Source organism: Ochotona princeps, chromosome 18 (assembly GCF_030435755.1).
Source record: "Ochotona princeps isolate mOchPri1 chromosome 18, mOchPri1.hap1, whole genome shotgun sequence".
NCBI classification, from domain to species: domain Eukaryota; kingdom Metazoa; phylum Chordata; class Mammalia; order Lagomorpha; family Ochotonidae; genus Ochotona; species Ochotona princeps.
Genome location: NC_080849.1, coordinates 36,453,500 through 36,475,854, shown reverse-complemented (window position 1 = coordinate 36,475,854; position 22,355 = coordinate 36,453,500).

Sequence of the window (22,355 nt, the reverse complement as noted above, 5' to 3'; positions counted from 1 at the left end):
GACTGGCTCACATCTAAGATTAGTTAAAGTAAGTTCCCATTTTATATCCACTTAAATGTTTAATTATTAACAAAAGATATGTATGTATATTTATATACGTATATAGCTAAGCTATTAATATAAATGCTACGATTAGTTTGTCTTATGGAAAGAAACTAAGACTGTTAAAATTGTACAGTATTCAACTAACTTATAAATGTGTTCAGCATTATTTTAATTTTATACAAGATGAAAGCGAATGCAATTTTCAAAGTCTTAAAATCCTAATTACTGTTTCAAATTTCCTTATGTAAATATAAGTTGAAAATGTGTATGATTTAAAAATAATTAGTTCAAGCCTAGTAAAACTCTTGAAATATTTAATTACTACAATGAAGTCTTGGCTCCTTTACAGCCAGTATTTCACACAGCAACAATGCGTTCTGAGATTTGCCACCAGATGATATCACTGTACATGCGTCACAGACAGCAAATCTCTAGGCAATATGGCCTCATGGTGCTGCTTTCTTCTACAGGGCCTAATATCCACCCAAACTCCATTATGCAACATTTGATTCTATTTGATATTAGCACAATTTAAAAATAGCATTTTTGTTGGTCTCCTGCTTAGTCGATTGATTTGTTTTCCAGAAGCCTGAACAGAACAGAGCAGTAGAATTTCATTTCACATAAGGAACATACCCAACAACTAAACTTTGTTTTCTAATTTCTGTTTTTCACTGCCAGGACCCAAAATCCCAAATAAAAGACTAATTTTATGATTAGACGAGAGAGGGTACATGGGCCAAGAGATAAAGTAATGAAGTATAGTAAGGTATGGAGATAAAGATATTTGCATCTGTATGTAGATTTATATGTAGATATAGATATATGGATACAGGTATGATAAGACTATGAAGGTTAAAGAATAAAGATCCTATTAAAGAGATCTTCACTGACTAAATCTGTGAAACTTGAACATACTAAAAATTAAAAAACAAATAACAGTAGGCCATGATCTGTTTCCTGAAAGCATGATGTCAACTAGTAGATATAGAAAGATATATGAAATTAGGAAATCACTAGTTTGAGACCATTGTACTAAAGGTACTGGGGCAGGACTAATTGTATTTTATAATGAATGCCATGAACACACAGTCTCAAAGTACTCCCTATAAATTGCTAAAGCTAGCCAATATATTGGTAGGAAATTTATTTCTTGGTAAAATATAAGAAAGAGTTTACATTTTTGTGGTAAGCTACATAAATAGCAGATTTATGAAAATACATCTAAAGGGAAAAAATCAAAAAGCAAGAGATAGATTAAATTAAATGTATTCTGTTTTGAGACCTTGCCTTTCATTGCAAGGTTTTATTTTAATTTTTTTTTATTTTGTAAAAGGTATTCTATGGGCTTCATTACATTTGTTTGATCGTTCTAAAACAGAGAACTATAACTTCAAGGTTAATGCCAATGCTAAGTCAGTTGCTTGTATAGCAAGTTATTATAGCACACATATTTTCAACATAAGTAATTTTGTATCAGCTTAAAATTGACTAGAAATTGTATGGTTGAAATAGAAGGGTAAATTCCTTAGACTCCTTGGTTTCCATCCTACCTCTCTGCTAATTCCCAGTCTGGTCAGCTAGGCCATCTCTTCCTTCCCAAACAGCTGTCCAGCCACTCTTTTCCTCTCTGGCTACTCTCAGTTACACACGCCTCAAGGACTGCTTACACAGGGAGGACTCACAGTTGGGGTTTTTTTATTTTTGTTGTTACAATTTCAGTGTTCTTTTTTGAGGTACAATTTTGAAGGTGCAATTGAACTATGTGGCAGCTTTTCTTAGCATCTTTCAAACTACCCTCAATCCGTAATTCTTTCTCTTCACCCAGTGCCTTCATTCCTGCGGTGTCTATCGCTTGTGTATCTATATTCACCTCCATCATTTACTGATCATGTTCCATAATCAGATGCCTTGTGACGGGCTTGCTCTCAGCCCAGGCTCCTTTAGGCAACTCCCCGCTCCTGATTTAAGCACATCATCAGCTTTCTGATGTGCTCAGGATGATCTTGTTCTTCTTTTGACCACCTTCTCCTAATTCCCGTATTGTCACTAACCCGGTTACTCTCTCAATTTTTGTCCATCAGTTCCTCATAGCACCATGCCCCTTTCCTAATAAAAGCCCTTTCTCGTGGAGCTGTCTCTCATTAATGTTTCTTTTTGCCTTTATTTAGTAAACTGTCAGTATATTCAGATTCCAACACAAGCATTCCAACCTTAAGAGATTCATCCTTAATTTTTAAAATAAGACTTTATTTATTTGAAAGGAGAAGAGGAGAAGGAGCAGGGAGGGCAATCCCATCTTCTGACTTACTCCCCAAAGGTCTGCAATAACCAGGTAAAATCTGCGAGCTGGGAACTCAAACCCTAGGCCCCAAATGAGTGCAAAATTCAAGTTCCTTGGACCACCATCAGCCACCGCAATGAACACCTGCTACCAGGATGAGCAGGAAGTCAGAATCAGGGTCAGAACTCTGAGTTAAACCATGGGATTCCTATGGACGAATCAGGTAGTTATTCCAAACAAGATCCTAATCACTACACCACAATGTCCCCTCCGTGAGCTTTTAATGTCCAATCCCCTATAGATTCTGTAAGTACTCTGTGCATTTGCTCCATAGAATTTATTCAACATCAATTTGTATATGTTGCAACCGGATTCTTTCACATAAATATTTTTTTATTTGAAAAAAACAGAATTACAGAGAGAGAAAAAGAGAAATCGTCTATCTACTAATTCACTACCCAGAAAAACACAGTGACTGAAGCTGGGTCCATCAGACTCCAGGAGATACTTCTGGGTCTCCCATGTGGGCGGTGGGGGCTCATGGACTTGGGTCACTTTCCACTGCTTCCCCAGAACGTGAATAAGATCACAAGTACAGCAGCTGGGATTTGCACTGGTGCTCAGATGGCATGCCACTGACACAGCCAGCCAGTTGACCCACTGTACAACAAAGCTGGCCCCATTGTCATCTTTTCTTCAGGTGTAGTGCTACAGTGCAGGAAAGTAAGCAAAATGTCTTTAATCACCGTTGTGTCCTCGTATTGCAAGATGATTTGACGTGTTAGGCACTGAATAAATAAGATTGAATTATTTGCTTCTTTCTAAGCAGTCAACCTTAGTTTCATATGTATTTGAATAATCCCGAACTGAAAAATAATGTGGAAATAGGAGGGGTAGCTGGCCCAAAGACTGCTGAGGGCATTGAGCTGCATTGAATTGAAAACAATCAAATCTTATTTTCACAAAGGATAATAATTCTCAAGATCCTCTTTTCACAAGTGAGAAAATAACAGGCATTAGTTGACTGCTATGAGGAAATCACAGAAAGTCTTGCTTTAAGGAAGTTTGTAGCAATCTAAAACATGAGAGGCAATGTGTTAAGTGTGCATGTCCATAATATCGTTGGATCCTCCTATAATTATTATGAATCTATTTTCCCAGATGAGAAAACTGTGGCTCACGGAGCTTAACAATGAACTGGAGCTGGGTGGCGATTAAACAGTATCCTGCTAAGGATTCCCCAGTTCCCAAACAGTGCTCTTATAATTATGCTAAAAGGGAGCCTGTGCAATTTCATACTTCCTGCGTTACTATAGTCACATATAGGTGCCAGTTCCTATCCAGGGTGCATCAGTTTCAGTCCAGCTCCTGGCATCTTAGCAGAGAAGGCAGTGGAACATGGTCCCAGCCCTGGGGCCTCTTGCACCCACTTGGAAGACCCTGAAAGAAGCTCCTGTTTCTTGGCCTTGAATGGTTTCAGCTCCAGTTGTTGCAGTCACTAGGGAGTGAAACAGCAGATGGAAGACCACTCTGTTTCTCCTTTTCACTTTGTAAAAATCAGCCTTTCAAATAAAAATAAATAAATGTTTCTAAAAAAGCAATTACACTGAAACTTTCCATTCATCTCTATGGTATTTAAGTATCAATTAGAACATGAAACAGCTTGAATATTTTATTGTCTCATTCAGACATTACTCTTTTTTAAGCCATGTCCTACCTAGAACATTTTGTCATTTCTATTTTCTCTTGACACTTCAATCTGTGCCCTCTGAACTCAGCTCCACTGTGACACATGTTGTCCACAGCATTCCAACAAAACAAGGCAAAAAGCAACACTACATATAATACACATTAGAAGACTCAAGCCCGCAATACTTAGATAATTCAGGGAAGTGATTGGCAATCCAGCATGTTCGGGATGAAATGAAAAGCGTGGAAGCAAAAGAAAGAAACCAAAGGACTCAGACTCCACTGTGCGAGGTGATGTAGTCTGAGCAAGGCTCCCATGTCAGCTCTCACAACTGAGAGTTGATAAAAAAAAAAAAAAAGGCTCTCTTAGTATCAAGCTCTGATAGAGCTTCCTTTTGACTCTTTCCTGTCAGATGTGACTTGAATTAAATAGAAGATAGCACAGCAAAGAAGGACTTCATGATTGGGTCTGAGTTGTGATGGAACCTGAGAACTTACTTTTCTTTTTTCTTTCGCGCCTTCCTTCCTTTCTTTTTGTTTTATATTCCATGCAATCTAGCAAGAAACGTGATAAGTGACAAGTGTTCAATACATTGAAGTTAAAATGTCACTGCCAGGAAGACGTTTGTTCTTTAGCTCTGACCAACCAGCATTCATTGATTACATGAACACAGATGCTTCTCTCTTCTTTGACAATTTTGGAGGCAACCGAGCGAAATGGCTCAAAGAACAGAGTGATATTGTTTCTGGGTGACTGACTCTTCTGCTTTCTGGTTTGTTTCCTAATACGAACAATCATAGCAGAGTAAGAACGTCTCCATACAAATGTCAATGGCATAACCCAGGTGAATATATTCAATATACCATTGAGCTTTAGAAAATCTCATATTTTATCCTTTTTAAAAAAGATTCATTTATTTTTATTGGAAAGGCAAATATACAGAGAGGAAGAGAGACAGAAAGATCTTCCCTCCACTGATTACTCTCTAAGTGGCCCCAATGGCCAGAACTGAGCAGATCTAAAGCCAGGAGCTAGGAGATTTTTTAGGGTCTCCCACATGGGTGCAGGGTCCCAAGGCTTTGGGCCGTCCTCAACTGGACAGCAGGTCACAGGCAGAGCTGGATGGGAATCAGGGCCATCGAGATTAGAACTGACGCCCATATGGGATCCCAGCAGCATGTGCAAGATAAGGACTTTAGCTGCTAGGCTACTGCACCGGGGCCATATTTTATCCTTTTAAATTTTCTTTAGCTTTCAGATTTATTCCTCCTATTGTCTTGTGACCAAAGAGTATGTTCACTCAAACTGTAGTAAAAAAATTGCATTCTCCTGTGATTTTACAAATTGTATTTTTAAATTTTTTAAAAAAGATTTTAGCATTTATTCACTATTTTATTGGAAAGCCATACATACAGAGGCAGGAGAGACACTCCCCAAGTGTCCACAATGGCCAAAGCTACGCCAGTCTGAAGACGAGAGCCCGGAGTCTCCTCTGGATCTCCCATGTGGATGTAGACTACCAAGTCTTTTGGTTGTCCGTGGCTTTCCCAGGCCACAAGCAGGAAGTTGGATGGAAAGCAGGGCTGCCGGGACACAAACCAGTGCCCATATGGTATTCCAGTGAGTGCCAAGCAAGGACTTCAGCTGCTGGGCTACTACACTGAGTTCTTTACAAAGTTTAAGCATCATTACGTTGGGTAATAGATTTAGAGCCTTCAGCTATATTTCTCACTAGCTAACATGAAAACAGTCATTACTGTTTCTAACCCTAATAGGTTATTCATGTATTTGCTAATAATTTAAATTTATTATGGAAATTGCTTTTCTACTTGGAAATGATTTACTATTTTGCCTACCCCCTGCTTTTACACATGAGATAAGTGCAATCTAGAGGAGTGTTGTAAGTATTTCTGATACCTTGCATTAGCATAGATCTGAGATTAGACATATTTTTGCACTTATTATGCAATGAGCCTTTCCCCAAACCAACATTTGTGAAAACCAGCTCTGAATTTCTTGCCTTAAAATATGTAGAATCAGTTCTGCCGCAGGGATTGTTTTGAAAACAAATTTGTTCTGACACAACTGAGAGTCTAGGAACAATTTGGGCAGAGCACAAATTTTATTCTTGTTTGTGCATGATTTAATGGGTAAGAAGTACCTGCTGATGAAAAAAAAAAAAAAACAAAAAACCAGAACAACACCTATCTGAATCAAGCCGCATAGGATTAGACAAAACCTAAACACCCCAGACACCCACCACTACCCCCTTTGAAAATACGTCCTAGATCCTCACTATGGTATACAGAGCAGAACTTCCTGGATGACCGTGTACTAGTTTTTGGAGCCTATGAGTATATCAGTTTGCTAGAAACAAGGACTTTGTAGATGTGCTGAAGTTGCCATCACTCAGTGAGTAAGGAATACCCCAGAACTCCCAGAAGCATCCATTCTACTCACATCCTCAACATCCTCAACTAGAGACCTTCTGAGCGGAGTCCAGGGCATGAAGCAGAATTGAAGGTCTGGGGGAGTCCAAGCCTTGGAAGAGTAAAAGGCTTGGTTATTGGTCCTCAGATGCAAACACTCCCTCACCCGGCAAAGACTGGAGAAAGAGCTGTGGGACTGACAACCTGCAGAAAAACAGGAGTCTCAACCTGAATCCCCCAAGAATTGAATTCTGCAACAGCAGAACAAAACAGGAAATGTGTTTTCCAGATCCTCTTAAAAGGAACAGAGTCCTGCAAACACCTTGAATTGGAAAGCTGGAGCAAGAAATCAGTTTAACCCTGCTCCTCAGCTCTTTGACTAATAGAAACTGCCTAATCGGTGGTGCTTTTTCTAGTATCGAGAGAAAATTAATATACTCTTTCACATTTAGTGTGATATTTTTCCACCTGATTCCTTTTAACTGTCTGTAGCATTTTATAGAACAGATGACAACTCTTCTGATATGCATGCAAACATGGGGTCCTTTGTAAGGTAAACTGGTTTACACATTACACATTTTTATATTTTAGCTATTAATGTATGTAAGACTGTGCCAACATTTTTATTGCTTCTTTCTGTATGTCACTACTGCACATGTTTGAGAGTTTTATGCCCTAATTGTCCCATAAGCCTTCTTTCATTGCGCAATTTTGCATAGCATGTGGAGTTGTAGGAATACACATATCCTGCCTCCCCCTCTCTCTCTGTTCCCTCTCTCTCACAAGGATATTCAAAAAGATCTTTAAAAAATCACATTCTCTTTCCATGTTATTCTTACATGAATTGTATGTGTGTAAATGCATGTATGTGTGTGTGTGTGTCAAGAAAACATTGTAAAAGGAGGCTTACTTCTTTGGAAAGAAAGCACTCCACCTCTGAGAAATATGACTTAGTCTTCTGACACATGCCAACACCTTACATCTCCAAGGAAGCAATGTGTTTGCTGTTTTCTATAGATTGCCATAATACCCATATATCCACAAAATAACTCATCATACTATATTTTTTAATTTCTAGTTTGTTTTCCTGAATGGATTGTACAATTTAAGATGAAACACACAAGGTGCTGGCATGATAGCTCAACCTCCACCTTGAAGTGCTGCTATCCCAAATGGGCTCTGCTTCATGTCCTGGATGTACCACTTCTGAACCAGGTGCATGCTTATCGTCTTGGAAAGTCGCAGAGAATTCCCAAGGCCATAGGACCCTGCAGCCACATGGGAGACTCAGAAAAACATTCCTGGCTCCTGGCATCAGATCTAACTCAGTTTGGGCCATTGCAGTGACTTGGGGAGTGAATCAGCTGGTGATAGGTCTTTTTGTCTCCTTCTCTCTGTAAATCTTCCTTTCCAATAAAATAAATAAATCTTGTAAAAAAGAGAAACATATCATATCTTTTAGTTTTTAAATTGACATTTTAACACTCTTGCATAATATAGATCTAATATGTATCCAATTAATTCTTAAAAAAATAACTAAAAAGGGGAGAAGCAGGAAAGGTGGGAGCCAGGGAGGGAGAGGAGCTACAGGGTGGAAAGTATCATTTTATACTCAAAACTATGTAATGAAATATATGATATGCCTTTCCTGTATATAAGTAAGATACAAAAAGTTTTGAATCCCAGTTGAAAAAATGATTAAAATTAAATAAGCAATATGCCAATCCCATGTTTTTTCCTATTTTCTCACGATGTATATAGGTGAGCAGGTATTATGATCTCTTAAATTAATTGAACCACTTATGTCACATATTTTACAGAGCTTTCAGGATTTCTTCACTGAAAATGCACATCTAACTCTAGAAATATCAATCTGTAACTTGGAATTGTTGCATAGGAAACAATTGTAGAGATGCACAGTAAAGAATTAGAGACGCTCCTATCCCTGCAGATCAGAATGAAACTATACTGTTTTCTGAAGCTTCATAATTGGTAAACATTGTTTAAAGATTAAAATAACATCCCTCATTTGGCTCAGTAACTCTTCTAAGGTGGCGGTGATGATAATGAGGCATACCTCAATTTATGAGCAATCTAGACAGGCTAGCTTACTCAACCTGCAAATTACCTGTAAAATATATGAAATGTTTACAGCTCTGGTTGAAAATAGTGCATTAAAATGTTTCTAGGGGTCACATTAAAATGATTGAATCATTTTAAAATCCTGTTCTCCTTGTAGTTTGTTACAGGTGAGAAAATTCAGATAAATAGTGTGCTATTTTGTAAGTGTACTTTAGTGTCAATATGAGTAGAGGCCAAGACTAGAGGAAAGAAAAATAAGGCATAGTATGAAAGAAAGAAGAGTCTCCTATAGTGTATTTCAACTCTGATCCCCAAAGGATTGAAGACAGTTATTCATATTTGCATAATATCTGTCTTCAAAGAATCACTAGGAGAATTCTGTGAACCAAAAGTGAGAAGTGTAACAAAGGGCCCCATACAGAATCCATTTTCTGGCTAACAGAGGATTTAATAACATTCCAGAAGCTGCCAAGAAAGAGCTCAACACTGAGTCACAGATTCTGAAGCTGGGTTCAGAGTACTAGGTTTGAGAGAGAAGACTGGGAGCCATTAGAATTGGAACACTTAGAACTCTATTTAGAGCTCTCTTTATTCAGATTGAAATACAAAAAAAGAAAAAATGAAGTGAAATAGTTTGTGATTTGGGCAACTGTTCACTGGGAGCCCAAATGATTCAGTTAGCTGATTTTGCATACTCTGAACAAGGGGCAGCTCAATCAAAACTTTCACCTTGATTAGAATTGAGACTGGAGGGGCCTGGTGCAGAACCCTAGAGGCTAAAGTCCTCACCTTGAATGCGCCCAGGATCCCATATGGGCAACGGTTCTAATCCCAGCAGCCCCACTTCCCATCAAGCTCCTTGCTTGTGGCCTGGGAAAGCAGACCAGGACGACCCGGAGCCTTGGGACCCTGCACCCGTGTGGACGACCTGGAAGAAGTTCCTGAATCTTGGCTTCGGATTGGCACAGCACTGGCTGTTGTGGTCACTTGGGGAGTGAATCGTTGGTTGGAAGATCTTCCCTTCTGTCTCTCCTCTTTGTATATCTGCCTTTCCTATAAAAATAAATAAATCTAAGAAAAAAAAAAAAGAATTGAGGCTGGAGCCAAGGAATGAAAAGTGGGAATTCTGCGTTTCAATTGCCCTTTTCCTTCATTCTTTCCGGACTCTGGTTGTGGACAAAGTTTGGCTTAAACAGAGTGCAGGAAAGAGATGGCACTATCTAGGTACTTTGCAGCAAATATCATAAACAAGTTCAAATGCGTATATACCTGCAAGCAATTACAGGAGCACAGATGGTACAGGAGTACCTTTCTATAGGTCTCAAGCCAGACTCTATTACTCTCTGTTTTTTATAATGGCCTGTGCAATAACTGTGGACCATCACACTGCACAGATGGAAGAGAGAGCGAGAGGGTTATTGAACATGTGAATTTTCCCAGTGTGCCACAATTACAGAAACATCTGTGCTAAATATTTTCAAGCTGATCTAGTATAAAAATTGGCAATGTTCAATAGTACTCAGTGTCTTCCTCTTCCCTGGTGGGAAAGCAGTCTAATGATTGCATTAGGGACTGTAGCATAAGGCATGTACCTATGCTGACTGCTTGCTGTTTAAAGGAGCCTCATTTGCATTCTACAGTTTGTAATGTGTTTTCGTTATCCCTCCTCCTTTCCTGTTTGCTTGCAAATGTAAACTGAAAGGGAAATCAAACCATTTACTGCACTTGTCATCGAGATGTTTCCCAGGGCTTAGTTAATGGAATGGCCTGGGCAGAGACAAGGAAAAAGAGAGCAGAAAGATCACTTGACACTAATTGTAGACTGTGCTTCTTGTTAATTCTGATTATATTGAAACGGGTGACTGGTGCATCTGTGTTTGCTCACAAACCAGTTCCATTCTAGAAATTTGCTAAACAAAGCAAAGTTCACAGCATTTTTATTTATATGGCTTTTGCCTACATGAACCTTGCAGTCCTAGGAAGCACTTGGAAAGCTTTAACAGACATGAACTGCTGGCATTCCTCTGATTCAGTAGGTCTGGGATGAGACTTAAGATTCTGCATTTGCAACCAGCCCCAAGCTGGAAGGCATGTTGTTATCTTGGTACAATAACTGGCATAGAAAAGTTCTAGGTGCTGAGATCGCAAGATACAAATTGTAAAACAGAGCTCCCAATCCAGTTCCATGTAAAACTGTGTGACTCCTTCCTTTTATTTGAACGTGAAGGTGCTGCCTTGTCCTTCACTAAGTATTTCCTTGTTGGTGGGGAGTGGCTGCAGCATTTCCAAGATCATGGTAATTCCCATTGAGTAAGTGGAGCAACTTCTGTAGGTATAATAGACCAGCAAGCATATCATCACAGAGAAGCAATATATGGGCATTATAGACTGTGGGTTTCATATTTTCTTGGAACAAGGACTCCTTGCCTTCTGGAATGGTAACCGGCCAGTGTCATCAAATGCTTCCCCACTTTGGTTCTCAACTTAGCATTTAGAGATAAATACAAGCATATCTTTCTGAGTGGAGTGAATAAGAAGGTTCAGTTTGAGCATTATTTTTCAAAGAATCTGGCATCAGATACTGGCACTAGGATAATACCTTGTATTATGTGCACCCTCTTGCCCTTGTCTATACCTGTCCAGCAACTGACAAAGGTAAAGGTGGAAATGGAAGCATATTCAAGAGTCTCAATGGTTACATCCCTAAGAACTAGAAACCTGATGAGATTAAAGAACTGTGCCTGGGATTTTCCAAGCTACCTGTTGGCTGCCTGCTATACTGCAAAGGGAATGCTTGAGGAGTTCGGGAATAATTGTGTCTTCATCAACTGGATAACCAGAGTCCATAACTGCCATTTCTAGATTGACTTCCTTTGCATTCACTCCTATTGGCCACCACAGTCAGGACAAAAAGCAATTGCTGTCTTATGCAAAGGCAGCCTTGTGTGCTGGAGGAAGATTGCTCAGGATGAAGGAACCAAAACTTCAAAGGTGTGGGATCCAAGGTCCTCAGAAGTGATAATCAGTGCTTTTCTCAAATCAAAAGTTCATATAAGTTGATTTTTAGGTTTGGTCCCTTGTGAACAGGGATGTTGTATCATATAAGCATGAGTTGTCTTCATTAGCACTCACTAATTCCAAAGGAGAATCAATAATATTAATCAGATCAATCTTCTCTTAGAGACATTTCCATGCTGAAAAAATGTGATAATACTGTCAATGATGATGGGATTAAGTACAGTTGAAACTGTGTGCATGCAAAAAATGTTTACATCCAAATAAGCATGACTTATTTGTTTCATTTGAGACACGACTGAGAGGCAAGCCTATAGCAGGCTATGAGCCTTCTTTCAGAGAGGAATACGAAAGAGAAAACTTTTGTAGAGAACTCAGAAAAATGTTGAGAGTATAAAGAAAAATATACTGAATTGAAGTAACAAGAGATTAGGAAATAGAAATGCTTCAAAGTTTAAAATTTAATGCATTGTCTGTGGTGAATTAATGACAGTCTTTAGAGCAGAACAAGATTCAATATACATGTTAAGTTTGCAGGCAGTACATGTGGAAAAGAATAGAAAACAAAGAACGCAGAAAAAGAGACTCAAGTGAGAAACAATAGCACACATTGGAGCAGAGATGGAGAAACCCCATTTTCTGTGTAATAGAACAATGGAAGAATAGGCATGAAAGAGAGTAATCAGTTGGGAAGTATTTGGGAGCTGATCAGAAAGTAAAAAGGTAAGGAGATTTTGTTTTCCAGGTGGGGAGGGGCATGGTGCTGTGATTAAATAAAGCCAGGAGAATGAATGGGTAAAAGCAGTAACAATAACAAGGAAACACACAACATAACTGAACAACCTGTTTTAGAATGACAAGATCAATTTCAAACAAGGTCAAAAGAATACCTGGGACATTTCCTCAGAGATTAAGTGTGAAATAAAGTGGTGAGATGACGCACACACAAAAAGAGAATCTATGAAGGAGACAAGAGTAAGAAAAAAATCACACAGTAGGACAATATTACAAAAAGTATGAGCCAAATGAATTATAGGTAAGCAACAGACACAAGTTAGTGACAGGGTTACATGGCAGCCTAGGAAATTACGTCAGTGCTTGGGATGCCTACATGGGTGTTGCAGTCCTAGTTTAAGTTCTGATACTGCACACTAGATCCTCTCTTTGTTGATGCATCTGCGAAGACAGTAGATACTGACTGAAGTGCTTAGATCCCTCTTGCCCGTGTGGGAGTATTAGATGGAGCACCAGGCTATGTCTACAGCCTAACAAGTCCTGGCTATTGGGGGTATTTGACGATTAAACCAGTGGATAGAAGATTCTCTGTTTCTCTCTTTCTCTCTCCATCTTTCTCCCGTCTTTCCTCTTTGTCACTCTGCTTTTTCAATTAAATCTCTACTTTTTCCAAAAAGTTATTGATGTGGAGGGTCTGTGGCAAATCTGGCAAATCCAAATGCAACCCAATCCTTTAATTAATAGACCGTACCAAAACACATGTATTAAAGCTCCATGTGCATTGCATGGAAGTGCTTCTTAGAACGTCCATTTAATTTAAAGCTGCCCCCATGGGCTGTTACTAATTCCCAAGCGTCTATCATTGCTTCAGCAAGCATAGCTTGCACTGCACTGTCACTTTTTAAATGGAAGAGGGGTCTTCCTTTGTACTACAGGAAACTAAAATATTCACTCAGAATTGCAAGATAACTGCATTTTAATTCCAACATAAAAATAAATGCTTCAATGGTTTTATTGCATCGAATAATCAAATTTCAATAGTGTTTCTCAAAGATCAGCTTAGCATGAAACCAGTTTGTAAACAGCACCTATGTGTGGTATATGCAAGTGATAGCTATTGAAACTAATTTCACAAACACTACAACAGTTTAGAACAGCAGTTACAGGCCTTATTTTTTATATTTTGGATCACCCAAAATCCTAAGTTTGAGTTGCACAGTTAAAAAGTTGGAGGATCTGGACTCAAATGGAGTTATTCTCAGGCCACAACCCTAATTCTTCCTCCATACTGTAGGCCTTCCGTTTTATAGCAACTGATGCAGTCTCTCTCGGAGAGGGCCTATCACAACAACAAAGTCTTCACTGTGGGTGTACTATTTCACCTCAGTTACTGCAAATGTTCCAGAGCAGTGTATATTCTCCCTTATCTCGTAGTAAGTACTTGCATCTCCAGGGACTGGAACGCATTGATACTGAATTGTTCTATATCTGGTCCCTAACATTATCTTCTTTATTTTCAAACAGAAAAGTGTCAGAGAGTGACAGTCTGGGATTTGGTTACTCTGTGCAGGCTTTGTTTGTATTCCCAAGGAATAGCAGCTTATTCTCTTTTTTACTTTTTATTTGTTATTATTATTATCATTATTATTATTATTATCTACTTGCCCTGTTTTGTTATTTAATTGAGTACTAAATCTGTGAAATAAATAAAGTGAATTCATAAAATTTTCTTACAGAAATTGCTGGAGGAAATGTACCTGGCATTAATATCTGTAGCACATTGGTAGTCACTCAAGATGGCTTCCTGACCACTCCCAGAACTCTACATTCCTTATTCTTTGTAGACTATGTACTTATTGTTACATACATTTCATTTTATTCCAGCTTAGTTTACATGAATTGTCAACAATTTGTGTTCATGTACAACTACATATTAATAAAGTCCATATTCAAAAATACATAATACTGGGCTTGTGTTATAAAGTTCTAGAACTAATCTTGAAAAGCAAGCTATGATATGAAAAATAATGACAGACATACTTTCCATTTCAAATCTCATATGTCAAACAGGTTTTGTTAGGTTGTACTTTACCATCTAAAGTCTTGGACACCTACTGCTTCTTTCTTGTTTCCCATAATATGTCTCCAAAGATTCCTCTCCCCTCCCTAGAAATATTAATGTCAGGGCCAAGCACAATGGCTCATGGACTAAATCCTCACCTTGTACCGCTGAGATCCCCTATGGGAGCCAGTTTGTGTACCAGCTCCTCCACTTACCGCCCAACTCTTTGCTTCTGGCCTTAGACAGCAGGAGAGGACAGCATAAACCCTAGAAACCTTGTATCTGTGTGGGAAACCTGAAGAAGCTCCTGACTCCTGGCTTCAGATCAGCTCATCTCTGTTTACTCTGGCTATTTGGAAAGTGAGCAAGTGGATAGAAGATCTTTGTTTCTCCTTCTCTCCATAAATCGAATCTACCTCTCCATTAAAAACAACAAATAAATCTTTAAGAAAGGAAATATTAATGTCAATATTCTTTTGAGAATATATTAACTGAGTTCAGTATGAGAGATCTGGTCTAACCATAGCATTACAGTCATTTGCTGAGTGATAAAACAGATGAAAAACAAATCTCGGTTTTTGTCTCTGTTTTTTTTTAGTAAGTTTAAAATAAAATAAAATTAAGAAGGATGTTTAGACTGTTCTTCAAGTGTGTAGACAAAGGCTATAAAAATTAAACAATGTTTTTTTTTTTTTTTTTAAGATTTATTCATTTTATTACAGCCAGATATATACAGAGGAGAGACAGAGAGGAAGATCTTCCATCCGATGATTCACTCCCCAAGTGAGCCGCAACGGGCCGATGCGCGCCGATCCGAAGCCGGGAACCTGGAACCTCTTCCAGGTCTCCCACGCAGGTGCAGTGTCCCAATGCATTGGGCCGTCCTCAACTGCTTTCCCAGGCCACAAGCAGGGAGCTGGATGGGAAGTGGAGCTGCCGGGATTAGAACCGGCGCCCATATGGGATCCCGGGGCTTTCAAGGCGAGGACTTTAGCCTCTAGACCACGCCGCCGGGCCCAAACAATGTTTAAAATGCCAATCATGTTTGTATAGATTCCATTTTTATACTGTGTGCTATGTGCATTAGTTATCACAGTTGAGGGATAACATACAGCATTAGTTTCTTTGGGACTGGCTTATATTACTAAATATATAGGTTCCGGTTGCATACATTTTGGTGAAAAAAAGACAGGATTGATTCTTTTTTATTGCTGAGTAGCACTCAAAGTGCATATTTATCACATATAAGCCACATTTTCTTGATCCATTCATCCACTTATGGACATCTGAATTGGTTCTATTTCTGCCTATTGTGAATTTAGCTGCAATAAACATGACAAGCCAACCTTAACCCACTGGTAAAAGCAGAAGCCAGATTGGAGTGTGGATCATGCTGGGCTTGGCTATCACACCTACCAGTTTGCATGAGTCATGGATGGGAGCAGATTGGGCAGGACTAGGTTGCAGCACCTGCCAGCAAGAGTTGGAACTGGGGGTGGAGCAGGTCAGGCCGAGCTGCAGCATCTAATGGCAAAGGCCAAGGCTGAGGATGTGCTATGCCAAGTTGGGTCAGATCAATGACTGGCATGCATAAGATCTGTGGCTAGGAATGGGTCCAGTTGGGAAGCTAAGGGAATGCCCCAACTGGGTTGAGGCTCCCAACGGTGAGCAGGAAAGCTGGAATAAGGCAGTGGTCCAGGCTGCACATGGCTCATAATGTCCCTTAGCACATGTGTGGACTGGATCTGGAGTAACACCAGATTGGGCTAGACTCCTGCACACACTAGTACTTCTGAGACCAGGATGGATGTAGAACAGGCTGTGCTAGGACTCAGTTTCCACTGAGCCACATGAGATGTATCCAGGTGTGAATCAGGTGTGGTTAGCTCCCAACAGCAAGAACAAGAATAGCCATGAGCCAGTTGGCAAGGCCACTGTTCCTGTTATGACATGAGGTAGACCAAATCAGCCTGGGTCAAGTACCTACCAGTGTGCACAAGATCTGCCTCTGTGATATCTAATAGAGGAGCTTGGGGAACCCCTTTGTCAAGACAGAGACCCTGCAGGTGAGGGCAGGAACCAAGGCAAAGAGCAACTCCTACCAGGTCAAGTTATAGCACCAACAGGCATACATATGGCTCATGTCTGGGAGCAGGCGAGGCTGGACCAGTTCATAACAACACTGGCAGATCTGAGAACCAGGACAAGGTGCAGGATGGGCTGGGTCAGGCCACAGCACCAACCAGTATATTTTGAGCCAGGACTGGGGGCTGGCCAGGTTGGGTGGTAGTATCTGCTAGTGCAAGCTAGAACTGGGGGCAGACCAGGTCAGGCAAGGCTAAAGCACCTGATGGCAAATGTTGAGACTGGGCTGTGACACCCCCAGCACATAGGAGACTTAGTCCGGGGAGGTGCTAGCCTAGGAGTGGAGCTGTGAGGACACTTCTGCTGGGCGATTGCTCCTGGTGAGCATGAGAGCTGGGGCTAGGGGTAGACCAGACTGGGCAGGGCTACAACACATGTTGGCCTGTATGTAAACTGGATTGAGAGAGAGCTAGGCTGGGCTAACTGACAGTATCCATTGGTGCAGGTATGAGCCAGAAAAAAGACAGGGTGGTTGGGCATTGCCACAGCATCAGCTGGCAAGTACTGAGACTGGGGGAACGTCCTGTGACACTAGACTACAGAACCACCTGGAGAGCACAACATCCAGGACTGGGAGTGGGCCCAGGAGAGAAACTCTGCATATTCTCTGATGGTCTGCAACTCCCACTGGTGAGCATGAGAACCAAGACTGGGGGTCAACCTGGCAAAAGGCAATTGTATCCGCTGGCATGAGTGTGGGCTTGAGGGGTTGTTGGTTGGGATGAGTTAGGCTTCAGTGCCCAATTATTTATAAAAGAGCTGAATGGGAGGTGGGACCAGTCCACTGCACCTGCTGGGAGGCACAGAAATTAGGCCTGGGGCCAGCTCAGTGGGGGGTCATTGGGGGTTGCTCTGACTGGGCAGCATCTCCCAATAATGTATGTGAGGGCTAACTGTAGAGAGGGTAAGATTGGGCTAGGTGACAGCATCCATTGGTTTGCATAAGAAATGGGGCTAGAGATAGATCTGAAACTAGCAATTGTAATTAACATTGTAGACGTAGGCTGATGCAGGTGACAGAATGAACAGGACCGTGTACGGACACGCACACACACAAGAGATAGGTGTGAGTCACTTCAGACGAGATTTATTTGAGGGTCACCCCAACTAAAGAATCGGGTCTATGGTCTGATCATGGAGTACATGTGTCAAACATGGGCCTCCTCAGTGCCTTTGATGGAACAGTGGGCAACATACCCAGAAGCACATGGAGGATATGCCAAACCATTGGAGCCTACAAAGCACACCTGGTACCACAGCAGAGGAAGGAGGGCAGAACAAATTGGTCAACTACCCCAGTGAAGCATGACAGCTAATTTCTGAGCAAACAGAGACTCAGAGGTGGACTGTGTCAGTCAATGGACCTTGGAAGGATGCCCTCATTCTTACATCTGTGAGACTGACAGCATTTCAGAACTACCGAAACCACTTGAGCAGAATCCTTCAAGTATGTTTCACATTAGAGACTTTTGGTTGACATCAGGTGGCCAGTCCCATCTCTGGTTATTGAGGTGGTTGGGAGGTTGGGTGTGGCTTCTCCCCTTATCTCTCCCATTCCTTGAGGTAGAGGAAGAAAGAAAAGAAAATGTGAAAACAATGCTCTCATCCACTTTCTCCTGATCCTGGACCCTTTCCATGCCATTCTAATCAACTATGTAAACATCATCAAAATTTTTCAAAAAATGTTTTTAAAGTTTTATGTATATTGGAAAGTTATATTTACAAAAAGGTGGAACCAGAGAAAAAGATCTTCCATTCACTGATTGACTCTCCAAGTGGTCACAGTGGCTGGAGTTGAGCTGATCTGAAGTTAGGAGCTTCCAGGTCTCCCATGCAGGCGCAGGATCCCAAGGCTTTGAACCATTTGTGCTGCTTTCCCAGGCCACATGTAGGAAGCTGAATGGCAAGTGGAGCAGTAGGAACATGGGCTGCTGCCCATTCAGGATCCTGGCATGTGCAAGATAGGGATTCAGCCATGGGCCACTGTTCCAGGACCAAGAGCAGACGTTGTTGTTATTATTATTATTATTATTATTAATCCTTCCAATGAGAGAATGAATGGATGTTGCCTTCTTGAATTCAGAGTTTAATAAATGATGCGCTACCTCAAATGTGGTAGGGGGTTTCTGTTTTGCTGAAAAAAATCAATTCCTCAATCCTCTTACCATTTCTTGCTCTTTTCTGAACTGCTTAGTTGTAAAACTCTGGGAAGGGAAGGGAATGGATACACATTTTTAATTAAAAAAACTCATGCATATTGAGCGAAGAACAACTCTAACCACCTTTCCTAACAACTTGAAGTCTTAGTCTCCTGGAAGCTACAGAGAATGCCAAGTAACCTTCCGTTTCCCATCTAACACATCATCATTTCAAAGATAGTAATGAATCATTTAACACATAGGTATACATGCATTCACCTAAGTTTATAAAACATGATGAGATTTATGTACTAAAAGAATGTATATGAGAGAGAAAGAATAATAATTAACTTATTTCCAAGCCCATTCGCCAATCTCTGATGCACAGACATCTTTTAAAAGCTGTCTCCAAGGGCCTCTTTTTCTACCAAATGCATCAACTGCCAATTTGTCAAATGATGCAGCTTCTGTTTCCTTCCCCATAGCAACAGATCCCTGCCCTGACTGACAGGATTTCCATATTGACAACTGGAAAACATCCCAGATAACTCAGAGAAGCACCTGGAGTTTAATTTCAAATCTTCACTTCCAGAAGGAGCCTATTTTATGATTTCTCACATGTTAAAGTGAGGTTATTTATAGGCCACACAACCCAGGGTGTGATGACAGCCAAGCTAAGCAAAGAGTATTTGAAAGATTCAATAAACTTAGCTTCCCTGGAAATGGCAAACTAATGTCTTTCAAAACATTTGAATGATCTGCCTAAAATAGATATGAATTTTGCACTTAAAATACTGATAACATCAACGCACCAAGTTACGTTAACAACAAAAAAGTTAAAGATGGAATAATGTGCCATAAAAGACCCTGTGCTTTCCATGTCAAAGTGTAAGCAAATGCTTAGAGAACAGGAGAAAAATGCATTTCAGTAGCAGAAAAGGTATTTTTTTTAACAAAAAAGAGTCATATTTCTTTCTGCCAAAAGGCAAGTCTTTAAAAATAGCACATAGAAAACTGACAAAGTGGAGTGATTTTGAATCAGTTTAAATTATAGATAGTGACTTGAATGGGAGTAGGGGCCATTGTTCAGAATCAAGCACATTGGAATTCCTTGCTAGGAATGGAGGGATGGCCACTTTTTCCTAACTAATGTCTCTGTGTGCAAATAAACAACATAACATGAGAGGTGATTTCTCTCATGTTAGCCCTTGGTTTTAAAGTTATCTTTGGATTACACATTAATTTTTTTTTCTCTTTTTTATCAGAAAGTCAGATTTAAAGAGAGAAAGGAATACAGAAAGAAAAATCTTCTATCCACTGGTTCACTCCCCAAGTGAAAACAATGGCCAGAGCTAAGCCGATCCAAAGCCAGGAGCCAGTAGCCAGGAGCATCTTTCAGGTCTCCCATGTGGATGCAGGATCTCAGGGTTTTGGGAATTCTCCACCGCTTTCCCAGGCCACAAGCAATGAGCTGGATAGGAAGTGGAGCTGCCGGGACACTAACTGGCACCCATATGGAATTCCAGTGGATGCAGGGCAAGGACTCAGCCACTAGGCTATCATGCAGGGCCCGCATTAATTTTCCAAAAATGGAAACTACTACTCCTTAGTAGATGTTTGTGATACTGGGGAGTCATATACTTTTCTTTATGCAACTCCCTTTATGGTACAAGTCTTCTATCTTATTTTGAAAAACAGAAACATTTTTGCCAGGTAATTACCTTTACTTTTTTTAATAAGAGCAAGGTCTTATAAACACAATTACATTTTGTTCTCAATTTGACAGACCTACAACTTAATGATCGAAAGCAGTTTTTGATTACCTTGACACTGTCTGACAGCATCACCAAGGATTTCCACAAAGTACGTTCATTTACCATTTGCTTCTGAACAAGCCTGCGTGCCCTGCTATCCTATTTCTCCACTGGTCTGGGCATGCCTCTCAGAGAGATTTGCTGCCGTATATCTGTAACAAGGGCATGTACTGGAGGAGTGCTTCCCTCCTGGGTTTTGGAACTCTGAGACAAGACTGATGCTTGAGATTCCAGGAGCGCAAGGAAGGGTAGATCACAATTACCATGTATTGCACAATCAGAGATTCATATTCCAATTTTTCCCAATTATGCTGAAATATCCATGAGCAGTGATTTTTCTTTGCAATAACTCTTATGAAATGTTAGTAAAATTTTCACGTGGTGATATGTGTTCTCATTCTATGTTGCACAGCGTTTTTGAACTTATATATTTATATATCACACCACAGTAAAAACAGTATTTATTTACTTCCTATTTTTTTAATTCATTAATTACATTGTATTATGTGACACAGTTTCATAGGTACTTGGGTTCTCCCACCCCTCCCCAAACCCTCCCACCATGGTGGATTCCTCCACCTTGTTGCATAACCACAGTTCAAGTTCAGTTGAGATTCCCCTGTTGCAAGCGTATACCAAACATAGAGTCCAGCATCTTATTGTCTAGTCAAGTTCAACGGCTTCTTAGGTATACCCTCTCTGGTCTGAAGGCAGAGCCAGCAGAGTATCATCCCGATCAATTAAAAGCTCCAACAAAGCATCAGCAAAAATTTACATCATTATGCAGTTAATTGACATAGTAATGAGTAACCAATATGCTAAAAATAAATGCGAGTTCTTAACCACCTTCTGTGACCACCTCATTGACATTTCAATTTAGTTTATACACAACATATAACATACATAACATAACTTGTTATACATAACATCATATTATCTTAAATTAAGGCAAACATGTGGTATTTAACCTTTTGTGATTGGCTCATTTCCCTTAGCATTATGGTTTCCAGTTTGGTCCATTTGGCCACAAAGAACTGCATTTTGTTTTTTTAAATAGCTGAGTAGTATTCCATGGAGTAGATGAACCATAGCTTTCTTATCCAATCCTCTGTTGATGGGCATTTTGGCTGCTTCCATGTTTTTGCAATTACTGATTGTGCTGCTATGAACATAGGAGTGCATGTTGGTTTCTCATAAAACAAGCATTCTGGATATATTTCTAGGAGTGCTATTGCTGGATCATACGGTATGTTGAATTTGAGTTGTTTGAATGTTCTCCATACTGATTTCCATAGAGGCTGTACCAGCCTGCAGCTCCACCGGCAGTGGAGTAGGGTTCCCTTTTCCCTGCAACCTCACCAGCAAGTGTTGTTGGTGCTTTTATTCATGTGGGCCAGTCTTACTGGCATTAGGTGGTACCTCATTGATGTTTTAATTTGGATTTCCCTTATTGCCAGGGAACTTGAGCATTTTTTCATATGTTTGTTTGCCATTTGGGTTTGTTCCTTTGTGAAGTGTCTGCCCATTTCCTGTGCCCATTTCTTGAGTGGCTTGTTTGTTTTGACATTTTGGTTGTTTTGTAGCTCTTTGTATATTCTGGAGATTAGCCCTCTATCACCTACATAGTGCGCGAAGATCTTCTCCCATTCTGTGGGTTGCTTTTTTACTTTGTTGAAATATATTTTAAGCACTCAGAGACACTAGCTGTTCACCGCTTGAAAAGATAATAAGACTTGTATATTTCCATCAGGGACCTTGAACTAGGAGTGATTTTGCTCCTTTGAAAGGCATTTGGCAGTATCAGGAAATGTTTATGATTGCTACATATGGAGAAAAATAGATTGGCATCTGATTGTTATGGAACAAGAATTCTTCCCTCAGTGCACAAGAAATGTACTTCATACAGGCAATGATCT